Below are 26,404 nucleotides of genomic sequence, written 5' to 3'. Positions count from 1 at the left end.
AGCAAATGAACACATACCAACAAGAATAGTCACAGTATCAGCAGTGAAGGAGAGTGCTGGATTTTCGGTTTGCGCCGTACATCACTTTCAGAACAGAAAGTGAACTGAAGAATTTTTCAGTTCAGGCAAAGTTATAGAAACACCCATACTACACAGCAATCATCCTTAATTGAAGAAATGTGGCAAGACATCTATGGGAAGAACCTATTAAATTCGAAAGTGCTTTCCATATTTGGATCAACTTAGGTTACATTTGTGAACGCACATTTTCTGCAATGTCGCGCGTCAAGTCATGCTCCCGTGCGCGTCTTAACGACTGCAACTTACAATCGCAACTTCATTGTGCTGTTACTCCTTTAGAGCCGAATTTCACAAAATTGGTCAGCTCCCGACAGCATCAGGTGTTTTATTTATGGGGAGTAGAATTATTAATTTATTTCAATGAATGTAATCGATTAAATATCATAATATTTAGGCTATAATATTATAAATCAGGTTGGTTTGTATTGATAACGTAATATGTAAATGATATGCGTGCGGCCGCAAGACTTGCACTTGCACCATTGCAAAAGGTTGAGAACCACTGGGCTAACGTTTCATAGCCCTTCAGTTGTTATGCTTTAAAATCCCATAACATTTGTAATTTCACAGTATTTTCACCTCCTAAATCACTAACCTTTATAGTCACAATTCTATAATGGTCAAATTTACTCAGGCCGATGGCACTATTAATTACATTATGTTTTTTTTTTTTTTTTTTTTTTAGAATAATTGTAGCTTATATAAATAGGTGAAGCAAAACAAATATGAATAATATTTGGATCGTCCCTTATTTTTTCCCTTATTTTTTAAAGAATAAACACTTATTTTCTAAAGAATAAACATGAAACATATTATTTTCATACAAGAATAAACATGATAACATATTATTAATTCATAGAAATAATTTAAGCAATTAAAAAACTTGATCCAATACTACAATTATAAAATCTCATAGATAAATAATTTAAGCATGTTAAATGAACAATTCCTGTAACAATAAATGAACTAACAGCAACGATTTTTTTTTTTAAATCAAACATTCCTTTAAAAATCGTCCACATTTTTAAAGTCCACTGAGCAACGCGCGAGGCAGGTTGAGCGTGAATGTGCTGCACAAAGTCATTTTCAGATGCAATGAAAATTAAAAAAAAAATAAAAAAAAAACCCTGGATAGCCTAGATTAGGCCCAGACTCTGTTCCTAAGTATATAATAATTATAATTACCCCACAGTAACAAATTTTAACCGATTAATCACCTATTAATCGTTTGCTGCATGTTATTTTATTTATTTATTTATTTATTTTTTAAAACAGGCTAAAAAATAAATTAAGTTTGTGAGAGGAAGAAATATATAAGTATATATATAAGAATATATAAGTCATGTATAAGTTGCATTTTATTACATTCAGAAATAATAACGGCTGGCCTAATAATGTTATAATGTGCCAACAGGATATTTTTAGTTCTCTTCACTTAACAACAAATCCTTTAAATTTAACAAATTTATCAGAACAGAACAATAATTACAAAATATATAATTCTAATGGATAAATAAAAATTGCAGTATATAATAATATAGGCTTAGCTATAAAAATAAACAAACAAACAAAACAATGAATAATAATATAAAGCGAACCATAAGGTAAGGTTGGGCTCTCATTCGGGAGAAATCCAAACGTTTCCATATTCGTGATGTTGCCTATTTCAAGCTTAACTATTATTCATTAGGAAAAATAGGCTTTGTAGTTCACGCGTGTTTCAGTATCGACGGGGGGAAAAAATTAAAAATCATAATTAACAAAAATATATGCCAAAGTGGACCGCTGCTCGCGCCGAATGGCACGGTGAACGGCTACTGTTTCCAATGAATGTGCGCGAGGCACCAGCGCGATCAAACAGCTGAAACAGAAAATACAAAATTTTTGGTCACACAGTAAAGGCATAATTCAAAAATGCAAAGTGTTAGCAGTTTGAAAAATCAAGAATAATAACAGAATGAATCATAATTATTGCTAAATGCTGGACCGTTCTCATTTCTATCTGCAAATGGAACCTGAAGGATTTTTTTTTTAAACCAAGAATGAATCGACAATGAAAACATTTAGCTTTTTATCCGTATATATAGGCCTTATATTTAATGACTGTTTAATAACAATAGCAAGCATATCCTTTGTGTAAAGGTCTTCTTTTAATTTTTGATGAGTAGACTGTAGCCTAAGACTATCCTACATTTTGAAATTAACTCACTGTACATTTTTTAATGGTTTTTAAAGATGTTACAATGTTATATCATAATGTTGTTGTTGTTGTTTTACCTCCTCCTTTTATCTCATTTTACAATTACATTCAGTTCGCAATCCATCCCTTTGCACCACCTGGCGGTAGTTTCGCGAAGGATTTTAACACTTGACTGACTTGAAGTTAACGCCGCGGCCCTGCGGCGGCGGTACGCGCGGCGGTATTACTCATTTTGGTTGTCTACCATCTGTATATAGTCACCACCACAATGTACAAAACAATCAATCAAGAAATAAGACGAACACTGCTGCATTATTACAGTAATATTAATATTGAAGTCCATTTTCACGAATCAAGTATTCCAGAAAGCCGTGTAATACTTGATTCTGATTGGTCAACTATAGATAAGTCAGGGTTTATTTTAGAGCCTGTACATTTCCCCTTACAAGGTAAGGGGTCAGTAAGATTTTGTTTTTGAAAAAAATTAATACTTCTGTTCAGCAAGGACAACTGTTTTCAACATTGATAATAAAAAGAAATGTTACTTGAGCTATAATGTTATAATGATATATATAATGTTTAATTAATATAATGAAGTTCATATAATATAATGAAGTTATAATGATTGCTGAAGGATCATGTGATGCTGAAAACTGGAGTAATGGCTGCTGAAAATTCAGCTTTGACATCACAGGAATAAATTACTTTCTAAAATATTATAATATAGAAAATAGTGTTTTTGCTGCGTTTCTGATCAAATAATACAGTTTTGGCGAACATAGGAGATCTCAAATAGAGCTCAGCAAAAAAATATCTCACCATCCCCAAACTTTTGAACATTAGTATACTTGACCACAGAATGCTGTGACTGACCAATCTGAATCACATATTAAAGAGAGCCTTGTAATGATGTGCAGTTATTTTCTTTTGATTGTGTTCATATTTTTTATTTGAATAAAATAATAAATATATAAATAAAATGTTGACATAAACAGTTCTTAAATATGTCTAAAGCTCTCTAAAGAGAAGTTAACTTATGGGATCAGGTGCGTTGTGGGCCAACTGGGTACAGCAGTACTGCCATGAGAGCAGATTGGCCTCTGAACAGAATGAGAGAGAACAAGAGCGGGTGGTTAAAACAGACAGACAGAGTGAGTGAGAAAGAGGAAAAGAATGATTAAACGAGATAGAGAGGTTGAATTTTGTAGTCAACGTGTGTGGGTGGGAGATGAGAAGTCTGTAAGCAGTATTTTCTGTCTGACTGGAGATGACAGACAGGGAAATGCTCCTCACTACCCTGAGGCCACAGTCACAAATCAGAGCAACACAGCCGAGGTCAAAGCTATAGCCAGCTTTATATGATCAAACCATGGTGGGGAAACTTAAACAGTGTTACATGAGAGAGAATGACGGCGATATCCTTCAGTAAAAGACAGCAACAAATACAACTACGGTTTGTGACAGACTCAAAAAAGCCCTAAAACGGTCTAAACTTTGTCAGGCCAAGGACCCCTTTGACCACAGCAGGGACCATCTGATCTGTATTGTATAAAACTGCATGTGTTTTAAGCCTGGTCTAAAATAACAAAATAAAATGCATTTTAATAGAACTTATTTACACTGATATGATGTCAATAGTTTGGGGTGAGATTTTTTTTATACTTCATTTAGCAATGATGCATTAAATAGATAAAAAAATGGTAAAAACATTTATAATGTTACAAAAAAAAAATATATATTTCAAATAAATGCTTTTCTTTTAAACTTTGTATTCATTATAGCATCCTGAAATTTTTTTTATCACAATTTCCACAAAAATATTCATCGTTATTATATTCTTATTGTCACAGAGTCACCAGCAACACCATCAAGGAACTCCAACGATTCCTGGATTTTTGTCAATTTCTACTGCCAATTCATCACCAACTTCAGCCAAATCTGTGCACCCCTCACCTCACTCCTCAGGAACAAGCCCAAGTCTCTGTACTGGATGCCTGATACCATCATGACTTCCATCAGCTCAAGGAAGCCTTTTGTAGCTTTCCTACCCTGGAACATACTGATCCTCAACCCTCTTTTGTCATTGAAATGGATACTTCTACAGTTGGGGTAGGAGCGGTCCTATCTAAACATCATGGAGAGCCTCCCATCCTCCATCCATGTGCCTTCTACTCCAAAAACTTATCCCCGGCAAAGCAAAACTATGACATTGGAAAATGGGATCTCTTAGCTATCAAGCTTGCCCTAGAGGAGAGGCAACACTGGCTGGAAGGAGCCAACCACCCATTTGAGGTAATCACTGATCACCGTGATCTGGAATCCTACTACCATGACCACCAGCACAACTGTAGCCATTTCCTACCCTGGGCCAAGTATGCACAGAACTCAAAACGGCAAAGCACCACCATCCTAACATATTTCCAGTACATGCTTGGTTTCCAGCCATTCATGTTTCCCTATTCAGGAGAGCCATCGGACGTGCCAGCTGTGAACCATTGGTTCCAGGACAGCAAGAGGGTCTGGGATTCAGCACATGTACGTCTGCAACAGGGAGTTCAAAGACAGAAAAGCCAGGCAGACGCTTGCCTCTCCAATGCTCCTTAGTACATACTGGGTCGAAAGGTCTAGCTTTCCACCGGGGACATTCATCTCCAGCTGCCTAGTCACAAGCTGAGTCCCTGCTATCTAGGTCCCTTCACCATCAGGAGGCAGATCACTACTGCATAGCACCTACCTTTCATGTTTCCCTCCTCAAACCATTCACTAACCCTTTGGTCTCATATCCTACAGGATCTGGCGAACATGACATACCTCCTCCAGAGATTGCCGAAGAACAACTAATTTATCGATTCAACACCATCTTGGATGACTCCTGGCAAAGAGGCGGCCGCCTAAAGTATTTTGTGGATTGGGAAGGATACGGCCCCCAGGAGAGATTGTGGGTTGCACGTGATGACATCCTAGATACCGGCCTATTGACTGAGTTCCACGCTCTTCATCCTGAGATTCCTGCACCCAGGGGCCATGGCTGTCCTCGTCGCCACATTGTGCGTGCATCTGGAGCCGCCCGTGGATCACCAGCAATGCCAGATCCTTCTGCTCCACTCACTAATTCACAATCCCAGAATTCTGATGTACTTCACCTGTCTGCACTCATCAAATCACAGTATAAAGCCACCTACCCATCACCATCTTAGTGTCTGGTCTTGTTGTTCACTAGCGTACTTCAACTTACCTGGCTACTAAATTTGACTAAATACAGTATATTTTAATGTGGGAAGGACATTTTAGCTGCACTTTAGCTTTAGTTAAAGATAACTTAATACTGTACTTTTGTTTATCACATATTAATTTTTTTCACAAATGTTTGAAATTAAACATAATTGGTGGACCCCTGCAGTACAGCTACGGACCCCCATTGGTCGTGGACCCACTATTTTATAGACTTTGAGTAAACTGCCTTCAATATTCATAACCTTCTTTTTAGCAGTGAAAGCTACATGTTTGATTGTACAGCCCTTCTAAACATAGCACAGATAAATACGGTGCGCCTAAATGCATCTGCAGCATATATCTGAGGTGAGAGCCCAGTCAGCTGAACTTGAGCTTGATTCAGAGTGCAGGAAAACAGCTTGCAGTGTGTTTCTGCTCTGCAGTCTCATATCATAGAATTGTTTCTGCTCTTTTTTCAGGGGTGATGGTAGAAAACCTGCTAATAAACTAGGGCACTAACTGTCTTCAGGCAAAGAGGAGAAAACGAAGAAAAGAGAGCAGATAGAGAAAGGGGGGAAGAAGAAAGGGAGACAGAAAAGAGAAACCAAACAAGACAATGTAATGGAATTAAGTGAGCTACATACAGTTTATTAAAGGACAGCTTTAGTGAGACATAAAACATAGACTGTTCCTTGCATGCCTCTTGACTAAATGTCAGTGCTTATACTCCAACACAGATTTTTCATTAACCACAATCATCTGCAGTCATTCCCACATCCATCAATTACTTTAATTAGTATGAAATGTGACCAAAACAACAAATAACTATCCATAACTAAACCTCCATTGTCATAGTCACATGGCTTTGGCAGAAAGCAAAAGCTGTGTTTCCTAAAGTCATTTAAGTATAATATGACTAAAAGCCAAGGCAGACGGTGTAAGAGTCTTTTATGTCTGACTGTCTCTTGTGCACTTGTAGTGTACTTCAAATCCTAACCGTATATTTTAAAACTTTAGAACTGTGCTTGCAGATGATATCATATTAATAAAATAAAAGGCCACTTGAGTATTCTTGAGAGGAATAAACTTTAATGACTGTTTCTTAACACTCTTAAGTACAAAAACAGTAACGAATCACTCAAAAGTCAGAAAATTACTGTTTATTTTTACATATCTGTCAGTCAGAGGCATTGCCATAACGCGTTGCTATGGGTTTTGTGCATTTTGCTTGACTGTCTGTTCGGAAACCTAGAATATATGGTTCTTTCAGTGAATGCCTATGGGTCAATGATCAACAATTTTTTTTTTTTTTTTTTTTTTTTTTTTTTTTTTTATCAATAATCAAAGCTAGTGTGTCAATTTTAATAAAATAAAATAAATCATATATTATATATTTTAGAATATTACATAATTCTACACAAACCAATTATGATCTGGCACAAGTTCAAATTTCATTGGACAGTGTGAAGTGGAGTGATAAATTTCCCTTCTTTTTCATAAATCGGTTGGAAATGACATGGACAGACAAACCTCAATCTGGATGTGTGGTTTGTCTCACTTTATAAATCAAATTGCATCGCTGAGAAAATGGATGCCAACTGACCAGAAATCACTGCACAAAACCATGCAGCATGAAAAGTCGCATTAATGTTAAGGAGTGTTCAATTCACTTGTTTTTATGTATATTGATACATATTATAATATTTACTATTTCATTAAGCTATCATAGTTAATGAAGCCCAAGTGCAACCTATAGGCCTTTTATGTGAAGTGTAGGCTGGCGAAATGGTGATGTAAAGGACTTTATTATATTGCCATTTTTGATAATTATGCAGCATTATGAAAATATCTTACGCTCATCAAGCCTGCATTTATTTGATCAAAAATACAGAAAAAACTGTATTTTTAAAAGAAAAACAAAACATTTAAAAGATTTAAATGCTTATTTTAAGCATTTAATTTAAAAGGAACGTTTTTTCTATTTTTATATACTTTAAAATATAATTTATTTCTGTGATGTCAAAGCTGAGTTTTCAGCATCATTACACTAGTTTTATTTTTTATTTTTTTGTTGAGAAGTTGTTTTATTATTCTTTTTTTTTATAAATGTTGGAAACAGTTGTGCTGCTTATTTTTTTTTTTACATTTTAACCAAACATCTTCCTCTCTCTAACACACACACACATTGCTGTGCTCTTATTAGTTCTTTAATAGTCCTTTAAGGGCACATTTTAGCACATTAAGGTAGATAAGGGATAGATAAGGTACAAAGATGTACCTTTGAGAGAACTGCCCCAATGACAAACTAAAGTTAAAATTTTACTGGTGTTGTACTCCTAAATGTAATGCTGTTTTTCTTCTGATATTGTGTAGGACTGTGAACAAAAATGCCTGACACTATCAAAACTTCATCTAAAGTTAAGATTCTTTGCAAAGGCAGTTAATCGAAACAGAAGAACAAAAGCAAACTAGACAGCAAAAAATGTAATGTGTGCAAACAGTTTGGATTTCGGTCTCTCATGTAAGTAGGCCAGAGAAGAATGTGTCAGGAAGAGGACAGGAAAGGAGGACAGTGTAAAAAGGGAATTTTAGAATAGAAAGGAAAAGAAGGGAGGATGTAAGAGTAGGAAGAGCGATAAGAAGAAAAGAGAGCAGATGAGCGATGAGTAAAATGACTGATGCCATTCAGCACAAGCAATGACAACAGGCTCTTATCAGGATGTTGGCATTGTGCGCACACAGTCATGAGCTGAATTACAGAAAATCATGCCTAGACTGCCATGACTGGCCTAGAAAAATGAGAATACATCTGATGAGGTCATTTTTGATGATTACTGTAAAGCAAACAGCAGTTTTTTTTGGCCTGATGACAGCTATTAGTATTTGATGACCAAATAATCAAACACACACACACACACACACACACACACACACACACACACACACACACACACACACACACACACACACACACACACACCTCTGGACAAGCTTGGTTGGTGTCAACTTCTGCCTCATGTTAATATGGCTAAATATTTTAAAGTGTGTACAAATGGCATTTATCATGAGACATAAAGACCACAGAGGTGTAGTGAGAGCCCAAAAAAATGCAGATAACTTTACTGAGAACTGCAACATAAAGGCAAATAAGAACGATTCTCCAACACACACTTATAAGCAAACATCACTCTAATTACTTTTATTCTGCATTATCAATAAATAAATAAATACATAAATGTCACTCTGGTGCAGTCAATTATTTTAAAAGTGTGTGATTTTTATACAATAGTATAAATATAAGTTTAAAAACATTTATAAACATAACGAGAAATACTACTGTTAAACACATGCATAATAAAATTCAAAGATTGCAGAGAATGTGATGCAATCCTCCAAACTGACATAAGAACATCAGCAGAATAACATTTCTATCATACAGCATGTTTCCCCATATAAGACTACTCTGGAATAAAGATCAAAAACTGTTTACTAATAGACCACAAACTGCACATCTTGTAGCTAATTATACTATACTGGAAAAATTTAATGTAGAATGGTTTTTAATTACTTAAGTACGTATTGAAACCATCCTAAAATTCCTGTTTATTGGCTGAGAATGTAACTTTTGTCATTCATGCACATTTTACACACTGACTGAAAAGGTCAGCGCAGCTTTGTCACTTGCTGAGACAGACAGCTTCACAATAATAACAGGATCAAGTGAGACATCAGGGTGAGCTCAGCGAGACAGCACAACCCCATCCGTCTGCCATCAACAATATCTGCAATAAAACCTGCAGAGCTACAGCTACACCCTGACATTAAGTTTACAGTATCCAGGAATTGGTTTAATGCCCATCATGAGATTTTAAATGACTGTGAGCAGAGCTTGTCGTGATTGAGGTGAGGGATAAAACGAGACCCTTTTCAAAACACGCAAACGGCTCCATGCTTTCTGTCTTGGAACAGGTCACCAAACACATAAAGCCTTGGAGGTAATGTACTGTACTGAGATTGCTTTTCTACAGGGTCTGACACAGCGGGTGCAGTTACTCATAAACTATCAAACAAACAAATTAAGCAAACAGACATGCACATGTACCACAGGAACACTCATACTTACATTCACTCGATCTTATTCCACTAGTAACACAAAGTCTCTTATTCCTCCTATAAGACAGACTCCACAAACTATTGATCTGATGGTAATCACTGACAAACCTGCAGCACAGTTAATCACTTTCTGACCACTGTGGACAAACTTGTGAAAGTAAATACACCTCACAAATACTGTAAAACATGTCAAAAGAAAAAACAACTTATAGAGACATCAGATAGTAGTGCTCACTATCTGAAATGCTCATATGTTAACCCAACAGGCCAATTTGACTATGCCACCCCTAATTATAGTGTGACACCAAAGTGGATATTCTTCACACAGGCAGTTCAAATAAATGAACTAGAAGCCAGAGTACAACAGGTTGACACTTTATTAATAAAATACTATTCAAATTTAACAATACAATCTTTTAATACTCTAATACAACCATGCAAACAAACAAAGGAACAAAAACGAAACTAACAATCGTTGGACAAAAGAAGTTCACCTTAACCTGTGACTAACATTAGTCAAATGATAACCAGAAAAATCTGATAAGCAATATGATACTTACATAAGCAAAGTCAAACTTGCATTGTAAATTGGTCATCACACCATATGGAAGAAAATAATCATAACACACACAAAGAGAAAGACCATACAGAAAAATCGAAGCACACGTTAAGCACAGCAACAAATATCATAAAGACAAGACCTCCCATATATTTATAAACAAATGAACTGTTTATTAATATATTAATATATACATACAACACACTTCTAAATGAGCAAAAATAACAAGTAAATAACAAGCAAAATAACAAAAAAGCAAATAATCTCAAAATTTAATGGGAAAAGGAAACAGTGGGCGCCGAGCCACACAATGAGTCTAAAACTGGCAGTAAAAACAACTTTTCAAATTTAACATATATATAACACATATAAAACACTACTTATTTAAAATATTCACAGCCTACCTTACGAGCGTTATGACATTGTTTGCTTTACTGGGCCATAAAACTCAATCGTTTCACTAAAAAGAAGTGAATGGTGACACCAAATGCTGTGAATTGAAAAAACACTAACATGTTAATAAATTAAATCATCTCCCACTCATAGCTCAACATCAATGCATGCCTTTAAACTACCATCTCATAATGACGATAAAGTTAACCAAATCAAAACAAACTATTAAAGACATCCTGTGCATGTGTTTACAGATCACAGGGTGTCAGCACTAGAACATTCCTAAAGGGAGATGTTTTAATTTTAAACTTTTTTATACAATTTTATACAAACACTACTTTGTCAAGACTGGTAAGACTTTAAAAGTCATCTGCCTTATTACCTGACCTACCCACTTAAAGGTACAGTATCCTCATTCCGATTACACATAAATCACATAAATCATGTTTGCTTTGCAATGCGTTTACAGTATGTATAGTTATTTTAGCTTTGCATCACAAGAATACATTGCTTTTATAAAAAAAAATTAAAAATCTTAAAATAGAATTTTTTTTTAAATGTTTATTTTTTTTTCAAAATATTACTGTTTTTAGTGTATTTATGGTTTAATAAATGCAACCATCATTTTCACTACAATAAGCAAAATTAGCCTTTTGGTTTATCAAAAGTTAGTGTACTTGGTTACTGAGGCAAGAAATAAATAATAAGCATGCTTGGGACGAAACAGGAGACAAACTATGTAATGAAAAAAGAAAATCAAGGTAAATACTGCTTGATAGAATATTTTATTTCCAACAATCTGTCATTTTGCCAAATTGTGCAAAAAGTATGAAAACATTATTTAATGTATCATTATTTTAATTCTAATCATTACGTCTATGAGAGTTCCTCACTAATATACAGTATCTATAACTGTCTGCGTGTGTAGATCAGATTTCACCTACATTGTGGGGACCACAATATGAATATACCACACACATGCTACATCTTCAACCTTTAGATAATCACTCTCTCTCCAATAGCAGCAGAGACAAACTGTTCACTAACAAAGCCCCTCCTACTTCTGCTGTTTAACCCCATATTCTCCTTCACATTAACAAACAAGCAATAAGATCCTTGCTTACAATGTACCATGCAAATTAGACTAAGCACAGTCAATGTGAAATCCTCAGCCAGAACAGCATGTTCTTACCAACCAGCTTAATAAACAGTCTTGAGTATGATGCAAGACAGTGAACATCCATCCTGCAAACACCTCCCACACAACTGCCCCTCAGTCCTGTTCAGTGCCACCATGAAGCCAAGCACTGCAGCCATTACCACCAACAGCGGGAATCATAGTCACTGGATTAGGGACCATGATCATCTGCTAGATTGCTTCAGATACAGACATTTGAAGCCCTTCATGACTTTATGCTGTACATGTCACACGACTGCAGCAATCTGCCCGTGGAAACGCACATGGGTTTTGTTTTGTACACTCCTGTCAAAGGAGAGGGAGGAGCATTGTGGATTGGAGGCGGATCTCAGAGGAGGGAGGGAGGGAGGGAGGGAGGGGCATGTGGTTAATGTGTGAATGTGATTGGCAACTTAATTATAGAAGTGGAATGTTCAATACGTGCTATGCAGAAAAGATTCTACGTAAGGAAAACAGTAAAAAACTATTTCTTCCTTCGTCTCTCAGTCTCTCTCTCACTTGGTAGCAAAACCACAGCCTTCTGGTGCATCATCTGAAGTGTGATAAAAAAAATACTTGGGGGTGGCATCTGATTCTCACGCTGCTTGAGGAGAAGAGCTGCCGGCTGTTTGTGGTCAAATGCTTGAAGAAATGCACACAATATGAGGCGGTCAGAATTTTCTAAATCATAACATGAAGAAAAAAAAAACAGCCTGAGGTGGTTTGCTGGTCTTTTCTGGTTTTAACAGGTCTCCCTGTTAAGCCACATTTTACTTGTTTTATCATGTGTCAGGCAAAAATTGTCCATTACAGAGGTAATGAGGTAAAAATAACAAGCACGTTAGCAACCACTTATGGCCTCCATTTAAGATTGTTCAAAGCCAGTAATTCCAAAAAGGGTGAGATGTTTTCAAACTTTAGGATGACAAGGACCCCCAAATATGAACCCATTGCTACTGCATGTATTTTATACTGTGCTAAAAAATATTAAGCATAATAATAGAAAAACAACATGCTGTTTGTAAAAATTATTTAATTTGCTTTTATATTTTCATTAAATAAAGCCAAAAGAAAGGTTCGGAAAAATATTTTTGCTGCATTAAATTGACAGTGTATCTTTTTTTCCTACTCGTTAATGTTAGATATATAAACATTAAGATAAATATTTTCAATTAAAAACTTTATAGTGGTTTTTACAAACAAACAAATGCATACATACATCAAAGAATTGCCCTTAAAGCCCCTGTGAAAGATGAGATAAAAACTCTCGATAAACATAACATACAAACTATTTCAAACTATTTTAGAAATATCAATAAATTCTTAGTATTCATAAAACAGTTGACCAACAGTATCTGAATAACCTACTACATCCATACAAGTTGTGAATGGCACTGACACGGTAGGACAAATGACAACAACAAAATTACAGTTGGTCAGTAATGTGATCAGCCAATCAAACTAGTTTTACAGTACAAAATACTGTCAGTTTAAAAGAACACATTTCAGATTTGGTGTCCATGATGGGCTACTTCAACCTTACTGATTAGGTGGTGGGTGTAAGAAAGAAAAAAAGGAAAGGAAGGCAAAAGTTTCCTGTGGACGAGGGTTGAGGAGAGATTGCTGTTTGCTGCTGCACGATAAAACATACACCTCAGAGGGATAAGCCTTGCTTAATCTCCTCGTCTGCCATTTTTCAATTACGGGAGGCTGCAGCCAGTGAGGTTGGGTAGAGGAGAAGAGAGGATTACAAGGATATTTGGTCTCTTATATTGAAGGAAAAAACTAACTGAGGACTCGGTGGACAAGTGTGCAAGGTAGAGATTTGTTGGGCCCGCACACGCATAAACACACATAGTTGCTTTACTTACCCTGGAGTTAATGTGAGTCTAGTCTAGTGTCTCTATCATAGTGCCAGTGCTCTGGGGAACATGCCAGCGAGAGCGAGGTAAGACAGGGATAACAAATGATACAATAGCTCATCAAACTAGTTGGCAGGGTTAAGAACCACAGGAGCGGTGAGAGACACGCAGATGTGAGGCATACAGGATGATGGGGGCATCCGCAAACACGCACACTCAGAATGCAATTACGAACGGCCTACCGACTGAGCAAAGATGTTTGTTAGCGATCCCCTGTGGATTTCGATTGCTGTACAAGGATATGCGTTTATAGTGGTCATGAATTAAACATTTTAATACACATTCAGATCGCCGTGCGGAGAGCTGTGTGTGTGGTTTCATTCCATCTGCCTGTTTCCATTGGATACATTCCAACAGCAGAACACACTGAGGATTTAAGCATGCGAGTTTCGGCTCTGAAAAATTTAAATGTGGTGCGTGGAAATGATTTGCAACCCCCACAAACAGAAAGACCTAAGTTAAAGACTGCTGCAAGCTTAATAGTTATTTTAGTGAGTTACATGTATGCATGAATGTAGATTTTGGTATAGATGGTGAGGACAACAGTAATCACAGTTGACAGAATGTTGATTTTGTGTCCATGGCACTCTTTAAATTTACTAAATTTACTCAACATGACGTTGTGTTGGCAAGTTAATAATTTAAGATTATCTTAGGCTCATGACATCAAGAGGGAAGCCAAAATAACATAATGTATAGGGGAAAGTCGTGGCCTAATGGTTAGAGAGTCGGACTCGTAAGCCAAAGTTTGCGGGTTCGAGTCTGGGTACCGGCAGGGATTGGGGGGAGTGAATGTACAGCTCTCTCTCCCACCTTCAGTACAACAACTGAGGTGCCAAGGCACCGAACCCCCAACTGCTCCCCTGGTGCCGCGACAATAAATGGCTACCCACTGCTCCGGGTGTGTGTTCACTGCTGTGTGTGCACTCTGGATGGGATAAATGCAAAGCACTAATTCCGAGTATGGGTCACCATACTTGGCCACATGTCACGTCACTATCACTTTTTCAATTTCACGTTTATAAACCGACTGGTGAGACAAACCTTTAATAAACAAAGGGTGCAGGATTTGTAGCTGTGCATCTGTACATTTTGACTGATGTTAACCAAGCCCACACCCTTGCTCATGCGGAGGCTGAGTCAGACAGCGCTGTGCACGTCTGCAGGTGTACAGCACATCCGTGTATTCATGAGGCACTGCTCAGTTTGTGTGAGGGGGCACATAGCACCTATCTGGAGGGCTTCCAAAAGCAGGTTTGGATACTAAAGAGCACTCAATCCTCTGGTCACATTCTCAAGAGCATCTATTTGATTTATCACTGAAAATAACTCACCATATCTCACTCTAATGCTCTCTCTCTCTCCCATTCCGACTCTCTCTTTCATTCAGCTCCAGGACCTCAGATTCCCTCTACTTGTTCATACTGATCTCTCACCGACTGCACACTTTATGTTTAGCAGGGATTTCTCATAATCCACACACATACACTACACACACATAGTGTTTTATAATAAGCTGATGATATTTTCATCCTTTTAAAGGGATAGTTCACTTAAAATTCATTCACCTTTATGCTGTTCCCTTATGCTTGTGAACCAAAAGAAACGATATTCTTAAAAATATTGGTAACAAAACAAAACAGACCATTGACTTTAATAGCATGGATAATAGTTTAGATATTTTTTCCCCCAAAATATATTCTGTTTACCACAGTTTTGGGACAACATGAAGATTAGTGTTGTTATTGTTAACTAAAACTATTAAAATTGTTTTCGGTAACCGAAATAAATATAAAATAAATTAAATATTAATATTACATGAAAAAAAAACTTTGCTTTGGCAACTAAATTAAAGTCCATATTGCAGGTTAGCAATATTTTTCTTATACAAACAAATAGCTTCACTTCAGAAGGCCTTTGTTAACACCCTGTAGCCGTGTGGAGCAGCGTGGAGCACTTTTTATGATGGTTTTTTTTGCTTAATTTTGTTTAAAAGTATTCACTGTCATTATAAAGCTTGGAAGCTTTTTTTTACAATTTCATAAGGATATTATTTAGTGTGTTTAAGTTGTTGTCTTTGTAGGGTCATTTTCTGGCCCCAGCAATGTAGGAAAAACCTACAAACACATGCACTGAGCACCAACAACTTTTTATGAAAGGTAGTATAATTTACTTCAGTTCTCTGGTGTGGATTTTGCCTAAAAAGAAAAAGTGGGAACCAAAATATACACTTCAAACAGAGGATGAATGCTGAGTTGTGAAAGAATAATTAATTATATTGCAATAGCTTCTATGCTTTCCCAAAGGGGCCAGATGGTGTGGTGACCTGAGTGTCTGGATGAATAAACTTTGATTATTTTCTGTCTACTACCCGGCTGCAATCATTATGGGTGAGTGGGGCGCCTCAGGGCACAGCAGCCATCAGGCTCACCTGGGACAGTGCTGATTGTCCCAAATACAGCCTCCAAAACACCTCATCTGACAGAAAAAACAAACAAACAGCTAATGTCCACTAGAGCAGCACATCTCCATCAAAAATCTAACTTACAGCTTAATGTAGCAAGGGAGCTGTATGTTTGGTCCACTTCCAAATGAACTCTGCATTAATTTGATAAACCGATTTTTGCTAAGTGGCCAAATCAAAAGAGACCACACCCAAGACTCTTGTCCGTATATATAGATCAGGTCACCAGTGTCTGATGGTCCAGCAGGAATCCAAAACATACAAAAGTTAATTAGCTACTCAAATTCCTAACTCTATAATAAGCAACACTTGCCTTAGCAAACATTACTAATAAGGCTTCCACAGAACATGGCCATATGATAAGCCAAATATAACCATGTTAGGAGAATAAGAGTGAGGGGGAGGAGACTGAGAGTTTGTGACTTGCTGAAATAATGATCATAAGCTACCCGTGTTCCTTAGATGAAGTCAAGTAAAGGCATTGCTTTGGAAATAAATTATAGATCATAGATCAAAATGTTTTAGCTTTTTACTCTTCTCTTTGGCTCAGTCTTCCTTTTTTTTCTTTCTCCCTCTCCTGAACCCAACTGCTGACCAAGAGGGCTGTGGCAGTAATGAGGCCAGAGACAGCAGATGAAACGGTGATCATCGTCTTCAGAGTTTGTTTCTGACGTGTGAAGAATCATTAAAGCGCAGTGTCGGCAGGGGAGTCTTTGACAAGCTGTCTCTGATCACAAGACACGCGATTCTTTCTTTCTGTCTTTCTCCGTCTTTTGCCATTTCTTCTCCACTATTCTTCCTCCCCCATCACTTTCCATTCTTCTGCACAGTTTAATGTGTATTTCACGTGTAAAGGGTGGGTTTCACATATAAAGCATTTGTGCAGCACAAATGTACAGTATGCAAATTTCATAATACCATATTAATTAATTGTTGTATATTTTATTCTGAAAAATATATTTAGTAACGAATACCAGATAATACAATATAAAATGACAAAAACTGTCAAACTGTAAACTTACACCATAAACAATAATGTAAATGTATTTCAACTTAAACATGATATAATATGTTTTACAGAGCTGTGTATTTATCGTGCTTTACTGTATAAAGTAAATACAATTTTCTGTGATGTTTCTGACTTTCGACATACTAATTAGTTCAAGTTCATCTGTGCATTTGCTTCAGTATCTGTGCAAATGTTACCTTTGTGTAGTGGATATAGCTTATTTTATCTCATATAAACATCATATACAGTATATTTTAAAAAGTAAGTGCATTTTCTGCATGTTTATATGGATGGTTCAACCAAAAAATACTTAATCACCATCATGTTGCAAAACCCATACAGGTTTTAGTCGACATGAGGGTGAGTAAATGAAAACAGAATTTTCATTTTTGGTTGAACTATCCCGAGTCCGAAAGTCTGAAAAGAGCAAATAAACTAAATCTACATTCACAGTCAATGTTCTGGATAGATAACCATATTTACTATTTACTAACAGTTCCTACAGACTCCCAGAAGAGCCTATACATATAACTGTAGACCCAAGCTTATCGAATATGGTCTGTATGAACAAGTAACCCCCTTTCCTATTCTAGAGATAGCCATAAATAACATCTGTAACCACAGTGAGAGTCACTAAAGTAAATATCAAATATGGCAACTTCCATAACACCAGAAAGCCTTATCACAATTCTGCACACAGCGGTTTTTAATAAACGAGCCGAATTGAGTTGAGAGTTCATCTGTCAAATCTTAATTAACTGACAGTGGCTATGAATGTTCAGATATCAAATCTTGTGGGGATAGACAGTAACAGGATCTAAACCCTTCATACACAGTTCATATCTCCCTCTGTGTTTCCAGAACCCATAATGAAAAATGCAATACACGAGGCACAAGAGTGGCACAACAGACAACTAGTTCTCCAACACGGTTCTAGTCACAAAGCAACAGTGCACTACTACAGACTAAAGGCATTGTTGCAGGTTTGGTTTGATTAAAGCAAACCCTGGAGCGGTTGCTCTGTTAGTGCAGTTTATTTTTAATAAGTGTAAATGCAGGCATCCACTTAGTTTGCACCAATCAAATGGACTGTGACCCCCTGAAAAGGTCAGTCTCGGTCAACTTTCAAATTAATTCTGGTGCGGTTCGACAGAAATATGAATGCAACACAGACCAAAGGCATATAAACAAACCAAAAATATGAAGTGATGTCACAAGATGTGACCCTAAAAAGGACAGAATTCTCAGGCATACCTGGTTCTTCTCATCATAGGAGCTCTGTTGCTCAATACAGTTCATTGCAGGCATCAGTACTGCCGTCTCCGTACAGCACATCTCTGAGGGATTCCTCTCTTTGTCAGATATCAGATACCACCTTATATACACAAATTCAATGAGCACATTAAGCCTAGCACACAGCAGTTTTGGATATTTGGTAAGAGAAATATATGTCCTAAAAGATGTCCAATCAGGACTAATTGTCTCATTTTCTTTTTTTGGACCAGACCAAAAGTACCAGAAGCAAACTACAAGTGTAAACGCACCCGACCTACCAATCAAAGATATAGCAATAGCTCATTCAAAAGTATAATTTTCTATTACATCACTTACATGCAATACTGTATATATGTGACCCTGGACCACAAAACCAATCTTAAGTTGCTGGAGTATATTTGTAGCAATAGCCAAAAATACATTGTATGGGTCAAAATTGCAGATTTTTCTTTTGTGTCAAAACTCATTAGGATATTAAGTAAAGATCATGTACCATGAAGATATTTTGTACATTTCCTACCGTAAATATATCAAACCTTAATTTTTGGATTAGTAATATGCATTGCTAAGGACTTCATTTGGACAACTTTAAAGGTGATTTTCTCAATATTTAGATTTTTTTTTACACCCTCAGATTCCAGATTTTCAAATAGTTGCATCTCGACCAAATATTGTCCTATCATAACAAACCATACATCAATGGAAAGCTATTTATTCAGCTTTCAGATTATGTATAAATCTCAATTTCGAGAAATTGACCCTTATGACTGGTTTTGTGGTTCAGGCACATATTATATTCACTTAATAACTGTCTATACTGTATTTTAATATACAGTATCTATTACAGTTATTAAAATGAAAATTACCCCATGATTTACTCACCCATAAGCCATCCTTTATGTATATGACTTTCTTCTTTCAGACGAATACAAAAATGCCCTGGCTCTTTCAAGCTCTACAATGGCAGTGAATGGTGGTCGATTCTTTGAAGCAAAAAAAGTGCATCTATCCATCATAAAAAGTGCTCCACACGGCTACAGGGTGTTAACAAAGGCCTTCTGAAGTGAAGCTATTTGTTTGTGTAAGAAAAATATCCACATTTAAAACTTTACAAACTGTAACCTCTAGCTTCCGCTAACTGATGTGTGCGCGTTCACGAGAGAGTGGCGTTCCAGTGGAGGATGACGAAGGACGTAGGCATAGCGTAAGCACCAATGAGAATATGCTAGTCTTTCACAAGAACCAAGTTTTGTTTACTGCAAAAAAACAACAACAACAACAACAAAAAACAGTCTCCCCTTGGTTTATATCGAAATCCTCTGACATTTTCTTTACAAATCCTCGTTTTGGACTTCTAATTTGTGACTGGTGTTTGGTTTTGCTCTCTCCTCTGTGCTTTTGTGTTTGTCACTTCTCACCGGAGCTTACGCTATGTTCGTTCGAGGTTGGAAGTGGGAACAACTTCAAACCCCAGTGAGTTCCAGTCAATACACATCACATTAACATATTGACCTCATGATGTCGCCATGACACAATGAGAGCATTTTGTGTTTTTATGTTAATTATGGCAAAAAAACAGAAAAAAATTAACATAAAGAGCTCCAGTTCGTTTTGAAATCAGCTGACGAAGAGAACAAATTAAGGTATCATTTTATAAACTTAATGTGTAATGTTTATAAGTTTGACACAAGGTTGCTCCACAAACTATGCTCGCTGGATGCGGTGACATCAAATGGCTCGTCTCACTGAAGTCGGGGTTGATCGATCTGCCTTGAGGTCAGAGGTCAGATATTTAACTTCAAGCAGCTTTCTAGACGTTATTTCCAAGTAGGAGGTGGGAAAAATCTGAATTTCGAGTTGTCTGGAATGCAGCACTACACACCTATACATCATATACCATCCGCTGGAGGCTAGGCTTTGTCTCCTATGTATCACCGTTGTTTTCCTGAAGGAACTGTGTTTCATTTTTTTTGCAGTGTGATGTGCTGAAAATGACAATCAAGTTGACTATGACTTTAAACTTGCTCTCCAAATTCAGTACTGCACATGTGTGCGAATAAATAAACATTCCAAACAGGTCTGACACTAGTATTCTGCTTCTGTGTGAACACAGTGAAAAAGAGCCAACACATTTAAGGCAGAAGAAGCAGCTACATGAAAATAGAGATGCTGATAAAGAGGAAGAAAAGATAGAAAAGATACTTAACGAAAGATAATATTATTTTAGAGAGAATACATAGTTCCACTTAATGCTTAAAAAAGAATGAGAAAACAGCTGGAAAAAAACCAGGCCCTCTGTTTGTGTTTTTGCCATCTGTTTAATTTTCTGCCTCAGAAATCTCGGGAAGCTCTCACTACATTTCAAACCCTCTCAGCCTCAGCCTCTCAAGTGCGTCTCTGTGAACTGATGTTTTAGTATGCGGCAGGAGAAGCGGGCGTCCTCCGCCCTTCAGAAGTGGAGCATGTTGAGCACTCTTCTTTAAATAATAGTGCTAAGACCCTGCTGGGTTCTGCACCGCATGAGGCACAAGATCAGAGCAACGAGGAAGTCATATTAGACGTTTGCTGTGCTGTCTAAACCCTTATCCATTTCTCTACCTATACCTCTCTCCCAGTGTTTGTTTTCTTTGCTTCCTTCTTTTGACCTTTTTATTGCCGCATATCTCTTCCTCTCCCCTGCTTTTGTCCCCTCATTCCTCTGCTCTTTGAAATGTTAATTCTGTCATCAGGTCTCTTGCTTAATTGGTTGCCTCCTTGTTTTAATTAGGTATGTATGACTTGCACTAACAAGAAGCCCCTAGACAGCAGAGTGCTGTTTGTGTGTGTGTGTGTGTGTGTGTGTGTGTGTGTGTGTGTGTGTGTGTGTGTGTGTGTGTGTGTGTGTGTGTGTGTGTGTGTGTGTGTGTGGGAGCACAAAATGGGTCAGAGTGATATCATGAATTTCCTGTTTTCAGGTCTCTGTATTATGTGTCTGGCCCTTGCATAAGGTACATCTCTCATGTTGTCGTAGTGATGGCATGAGTTTCCTGTAGCTGCGCTGTTGTTTCCAGAGAAGCTAATCTGACTGTATGGCTGAGCTGACGGTTGTGAGGTCATGTTTGTCCTATTACGGCTGCATTTGCCCTCCACCTTTATAAGACTGAACAACTTTATGGACTGAACAGGATCAGGATGCTGCCGTTTCCCCGTTTCAGTAAAAAGTGAGGAACAAGCAAACTTATGACCTTAAGTAAACTTCATCATACTTTTAAAAAGTGTACTTATTATAGAAATAGTGCACTTTAAAACATTATAAGTGAAAACCGAATGTGATGTTTGTGGACATTTAATTGCAATTTAATGAAAATGCACTGTAGTTTAAAATTATATTCATGCAGATAGTTGAACTTTAGAGTGCTTTTTGAACCACTTACTGCACATCTTTATTTGTATTTCATAATTTCTCACATTGTTTTTGAAATATGGTTAAAGTGTACTGCCAAATGTACTGACAAGCACTGTGATTTCTATTGAAATGTCATATATGACATGTTTTTAAATATATATTTACAGTTACTACAGATTTGTACTGATGTAATTGCAATTCTAATATTTGAAGTACACTACAAGTGCACATTCAGTACAATTAAGTACACTTCTTTTTCTCAAGGTTATAGTAGATGCTTTTCTGCAAAGACCTTGTGGTGCAACTTGAGGCGTCAGTATTTAAACCTAAAACTTTTTGATTACCAGACAAGTCCTTAACCACTACTCCAAAATAGGTATGTTTATGTTAAAATTTTATATAAATGACAACATATTCGCTATCTTGTGACATTTTATATATATCAATGGTATTTACAAAAACTGCAAATTACTTTTGTAAAATGTCCCATATAAATAAATTTGCCTTTAGGTCTTTCTCAGAGAAATGTTTTCTGCATGGTTGCCCCCAGAAATGTCAAAACTTGTGAATGCTCATGTCTCATTAAAGAGAGAGAAGGCTGCTTTGCCAGTCTGGTTTTCACCAAAAATATTGCTTGAAGGCAGAACAATAGCCACTATTAATGAAAATGTTAAATTATAAATGGTATATTATTTTTTATACAGCAATACATTTTAAATTTGGAGTACAAGGACCTCACTAATGGCGCTATAGGAGTTTAAAAAAAATACTGCTTTAGATGACAAAAACTTGAAGAAGATTGTAAGAAAAAAGGAAAAGAGATGAAGACCGAAATAATACAAATCCAAAAGTGAGCCAATATTAGCCTTATTTCCATCACTGACATGGCATATAGAGTTATTTCTTCAAGAGTTATAAAGACACAAAGAGTGAATAGTTGGGGAAATGATGGGAACTGAGTGATCTGGAGGGAATGTGAGCGAGAGATCGGCAGGGGGTCTCTCTCATGCATCTGACTGCTAGAACATGGCACAGATATGCCTATCACATGACAGAAAGAGAGAAAAAGACAGATCTGAGAGTGGAGGAGTGAGAGATCGCAGAAAGAGTGTCAGCTTTATGACTTCTAATACCTAATCCATTAAGTGTTTCTGGAGTGACCTTATACATCTAGTTTTCAAAGATGATTTATGAAGATCATACATTAATGAATTGTTTACATCAAGTGCTGTACCTTCTATCTGTCACATCAGGTTGGAAATACTAACAGTCTTTCTTATGAACTTGTGTGATGTATTCTGTATGTTGAGTGTGTGAAACGCGGAGGAGAGGTTCTTTTTTATCTAGCGAGCTGTACCATTATGTAAGTTGACCTATCTTTGCTATAATCAGATCAGCGCACACACAAAATAATCCAGAAACAACTGAAAAACAATGCAGAATTCATTCAGCCAAAAAAGAATGAGGTAAAAAGCAGGAAAATCACCAAACCCGCTGGTGAAAATGTGCTGAGGATGAGAGGGTACTGAAGTTCATGCCTTAGGATGTCTGCGTTCATCTGAGATGCATATTTCATGCTTTGTCAAGCTGTTTATGGCTGCTTGTGGCTCACTTTTTCTTCCATCTCTGTCTTTATTTCTCTCTCGCTCTCTTTCTCCCTGCTCTCTCTCAAGTGAAATCAGTCTTTATCTTCTTTAATGAGGGCATGGGGGGGAATGTACATTCAAATCTATCTATTCAATTCTACGCATTCTCAGTTCACATAACCACTAAACATCACAAAAATATTTAAGCAGCATTACAAAACTGTAATGTTCTGTGATGAACAAACTGCATTTGCTGACTGTATAAAATTCTGCAGTACAAAGCATTGTAAATTAGCTGACAGCTGAGTATTTGCAGGTACACAGAAAGACAGAAGACGTGGAGGTGTACCATGACTTTAAAAAGCTGTGTGAGAGTGTGTGGCTATGTTCTGTATGAATCAGATGATGCACAGGGTAATGCCATCCCTATTTAAATCTTCTTAGTTGGAAATGTATGACTGGGCATAACTGTTCAGATTGTATAGGATTCAGCAGAGTTCTTTTAGGTTATCTTTCTCTTGCTTATATTCGGCCTGTGGGGTCCTAGGTAATCAGAATCAGAATGATAAAAAAAATTAAACCACAGACCAATGCAACGTGATTAGAGGTTTTTATCAATCACTAAAATAATCATAATAAAAAATACAATTCATAATTCATTTCATAAGTGTGTGTGTGTGTGTGTGTGTGTGTGTATATATATATATATATATATATATATATATATATATATATATATATATATATATATATATATATATATATATATATATATATATATATATATATATATATATAAAATCTCAGTTCATTTGAATTCTACATTTGAATTCTTCCCTAAGTTCAAATTCAAACTGCATCCTGTTTGGTACTTCAACGTAACCTTAATTAAAATTTTGGAATTCAATAGGAATTTAAAAAACATTCTTGATTCAATTCTGAATGCAGCACATCCCTGATGTTCAGATCTGTGCTAATAAATGATTTACTGCAACAGACTTTGCAAAAAGGGCAAATTATTAATTTCTTGTGTTTTTACTCTGCAAGTCAGTGTTGATTTAAATCTGTGCTGTTCATCATTCATTATAGTGGGATGGATATAGTCACGACACACCACACGCTTCTAATGTTCATTAGGTGATAACTGTCTTTACATTGAAAATTATCATCTACTTATTTTTATAGACCATCTCACAGGGCTCTTTATATCTTCCTCGTGTCTCATGCCTTTCATTAAACAAAAATTACTGTGCACAATGATTCTATTGTCCAAATAATAACATACTACACATACAGTATATGTACATTCAGTAAACTTCCAAAACAAAATATGTTTTGAATCACAGTGTGAGTACTCATTTCATACTGTAAGACTCATGCTGTTTGATGTCATAAATCATTGTAAAAGGGAGTGTGAAAAGGGCAGAGGTCAAATTATGATTCATAGCCACAAATCTTTTAAATTATAGTCATCAGTGCACATGAAGATCAACAAAAGAAACACATCATGTGAATTAGAGTGATTGAATGACCTGTGAATGAATCAAAATGAATATCTTTACTATCCTAAAATATTATCTCGGTGAAGTGTGTCATGTACAATTCTCTTGTCCAGAGCTCACTTGATAAAGTCAGTTCTGCATTCACTGACTCATCAGCCCACTTGTGTTTTGACTCAGGGGTCCACAGGTCTACCGAAACCATTTAGTCAGCCTTGGTTTGCCTAATAGAGTCATTTGTTGAGCGGTGAGGTCATGCAAAAGAGGATGTTTCATGAGAGCTATAGGGACTACACAAATGCTCCCCTGTGTAGCTGGCGCAGTGCTCTCGGAAACAAAAGCTCAACACCATCCTCCTTCAGGCCTCTGATGCTCTCCATTTATAATTCACTTCATAAAGGGACAGCCAGTAATCACGACAGAGTTTGGAGATCTTAATGAAACACCAGAACACACTTCCCAGACCCTGATATTAATTACCACCTTAGCTATGGAAAGACATCTCACAAGTGCTCTCACCTCAAGATCAGTCTCAGCGTGCGGCTACAACTCTGTCATTTCAGAGTGCTCAACTCACCTGACTCTGGCTCCAATCTCATTCCGAGACCAGATTCTGTCACGTTTTAAGTAGCTTGCATTGAGGTTTTTTGACATGTACTGTAGGGAATATGGTGTAGATTCTAATGTAATGTATGATAATAGATATGTAACCACAAAATTAAAGATCAGGTTGAAATTTAGTCCCTTTAAGGGCACTGAAATGTAAGCTAGTGTACTAACTGAAAGAGAAACAGTTTCCACAAAAATATTAAGCAACTGTTTTCAACACTGATAATAATAAGAAATGTTTCTTGAGCAGCAAATCAGCAAATTACAAAGATTTCCGAAGGATCATGTGACACTGAAGACTGTCATGATGCTAAAAAATTCAGCTTTGAAATTACACTAATGAATTACATTTTAAAACATATTACAATAGAAATCAGTTATTTTTAAATTGTGTTAATAGTTCACAATATTAATGTTTTTATTGTATTTCTGATTGAATAAATGCAGCCCCGTTAATCATAAGAGAACAGTAGTTTATGTTTTTAGCAGATATATGCATTTAATGCATTCATTTTCAATCTGGAAAATATACAGCCAAAATTAAATAATTTTCAGTCCAACAAATGCTCAGTAGAATGAGAATAATTTTTGTCTCTATCAAGCAACACTTTGCCCATCATGGGTCTACTGTAAACTAAAAGCTACTGGTCACCTGATTAAAGGTGTATTCAGTCATTTTTGTACATGTTGTGGTAATTTGGCAGCCACACTGGAATGACACCTAGTGGTGTGGATGAAACATCACACATAGCCAATGGTAATAGAAACACACCATTCACAGTCAAGTCAAAATTAATTTATTCAGCAAGCAAAAGTGTCTGGTGAGAAGAGGATTACAGAGAGTACTGCCTACATCTGACTTATGCGATCTTAAAGATTATTTTCAAAATTACTACTACTAAAAAAAAAAAAAAAAATT

At 36.5% G+C, this 26,404-nt stretch overlaps 1 protein-coding gene across 3 annotated transcripts in view; it reads right to left on the bottom strand.

Moving 5' to 3' along the window:
* Nucleotides 1-26,404, bottom strand: part of LOC122137377 (protein phosphatase 1 regulatory subunit 29-like) — a 92,849-nt gene that overhangs the window by 30,289 nt on the left and 36,156 nt on the right. The gene's annotated exons all lie outside the window — the stretch shown is intronic.

The sequence above is a fragment of the Cyprinus carpio genome, chromosome A3 (genome assembly GCF_018340385.1).
Source record: "Cyprinus carpio isolate SPL01 chromosome A3, ASM1834038v1, whole genome shotgun sequence".
NCBI classification, from domain to species: Eukaryota; Metazoa; Chordata; class Actinopteri; order Cypriniformes; family Cyprinidae; genus Cyprinus; species Cyprinus carpio.
This window is presented reverse-complemented; position numbering and strand designations above follow the sequence as displayed.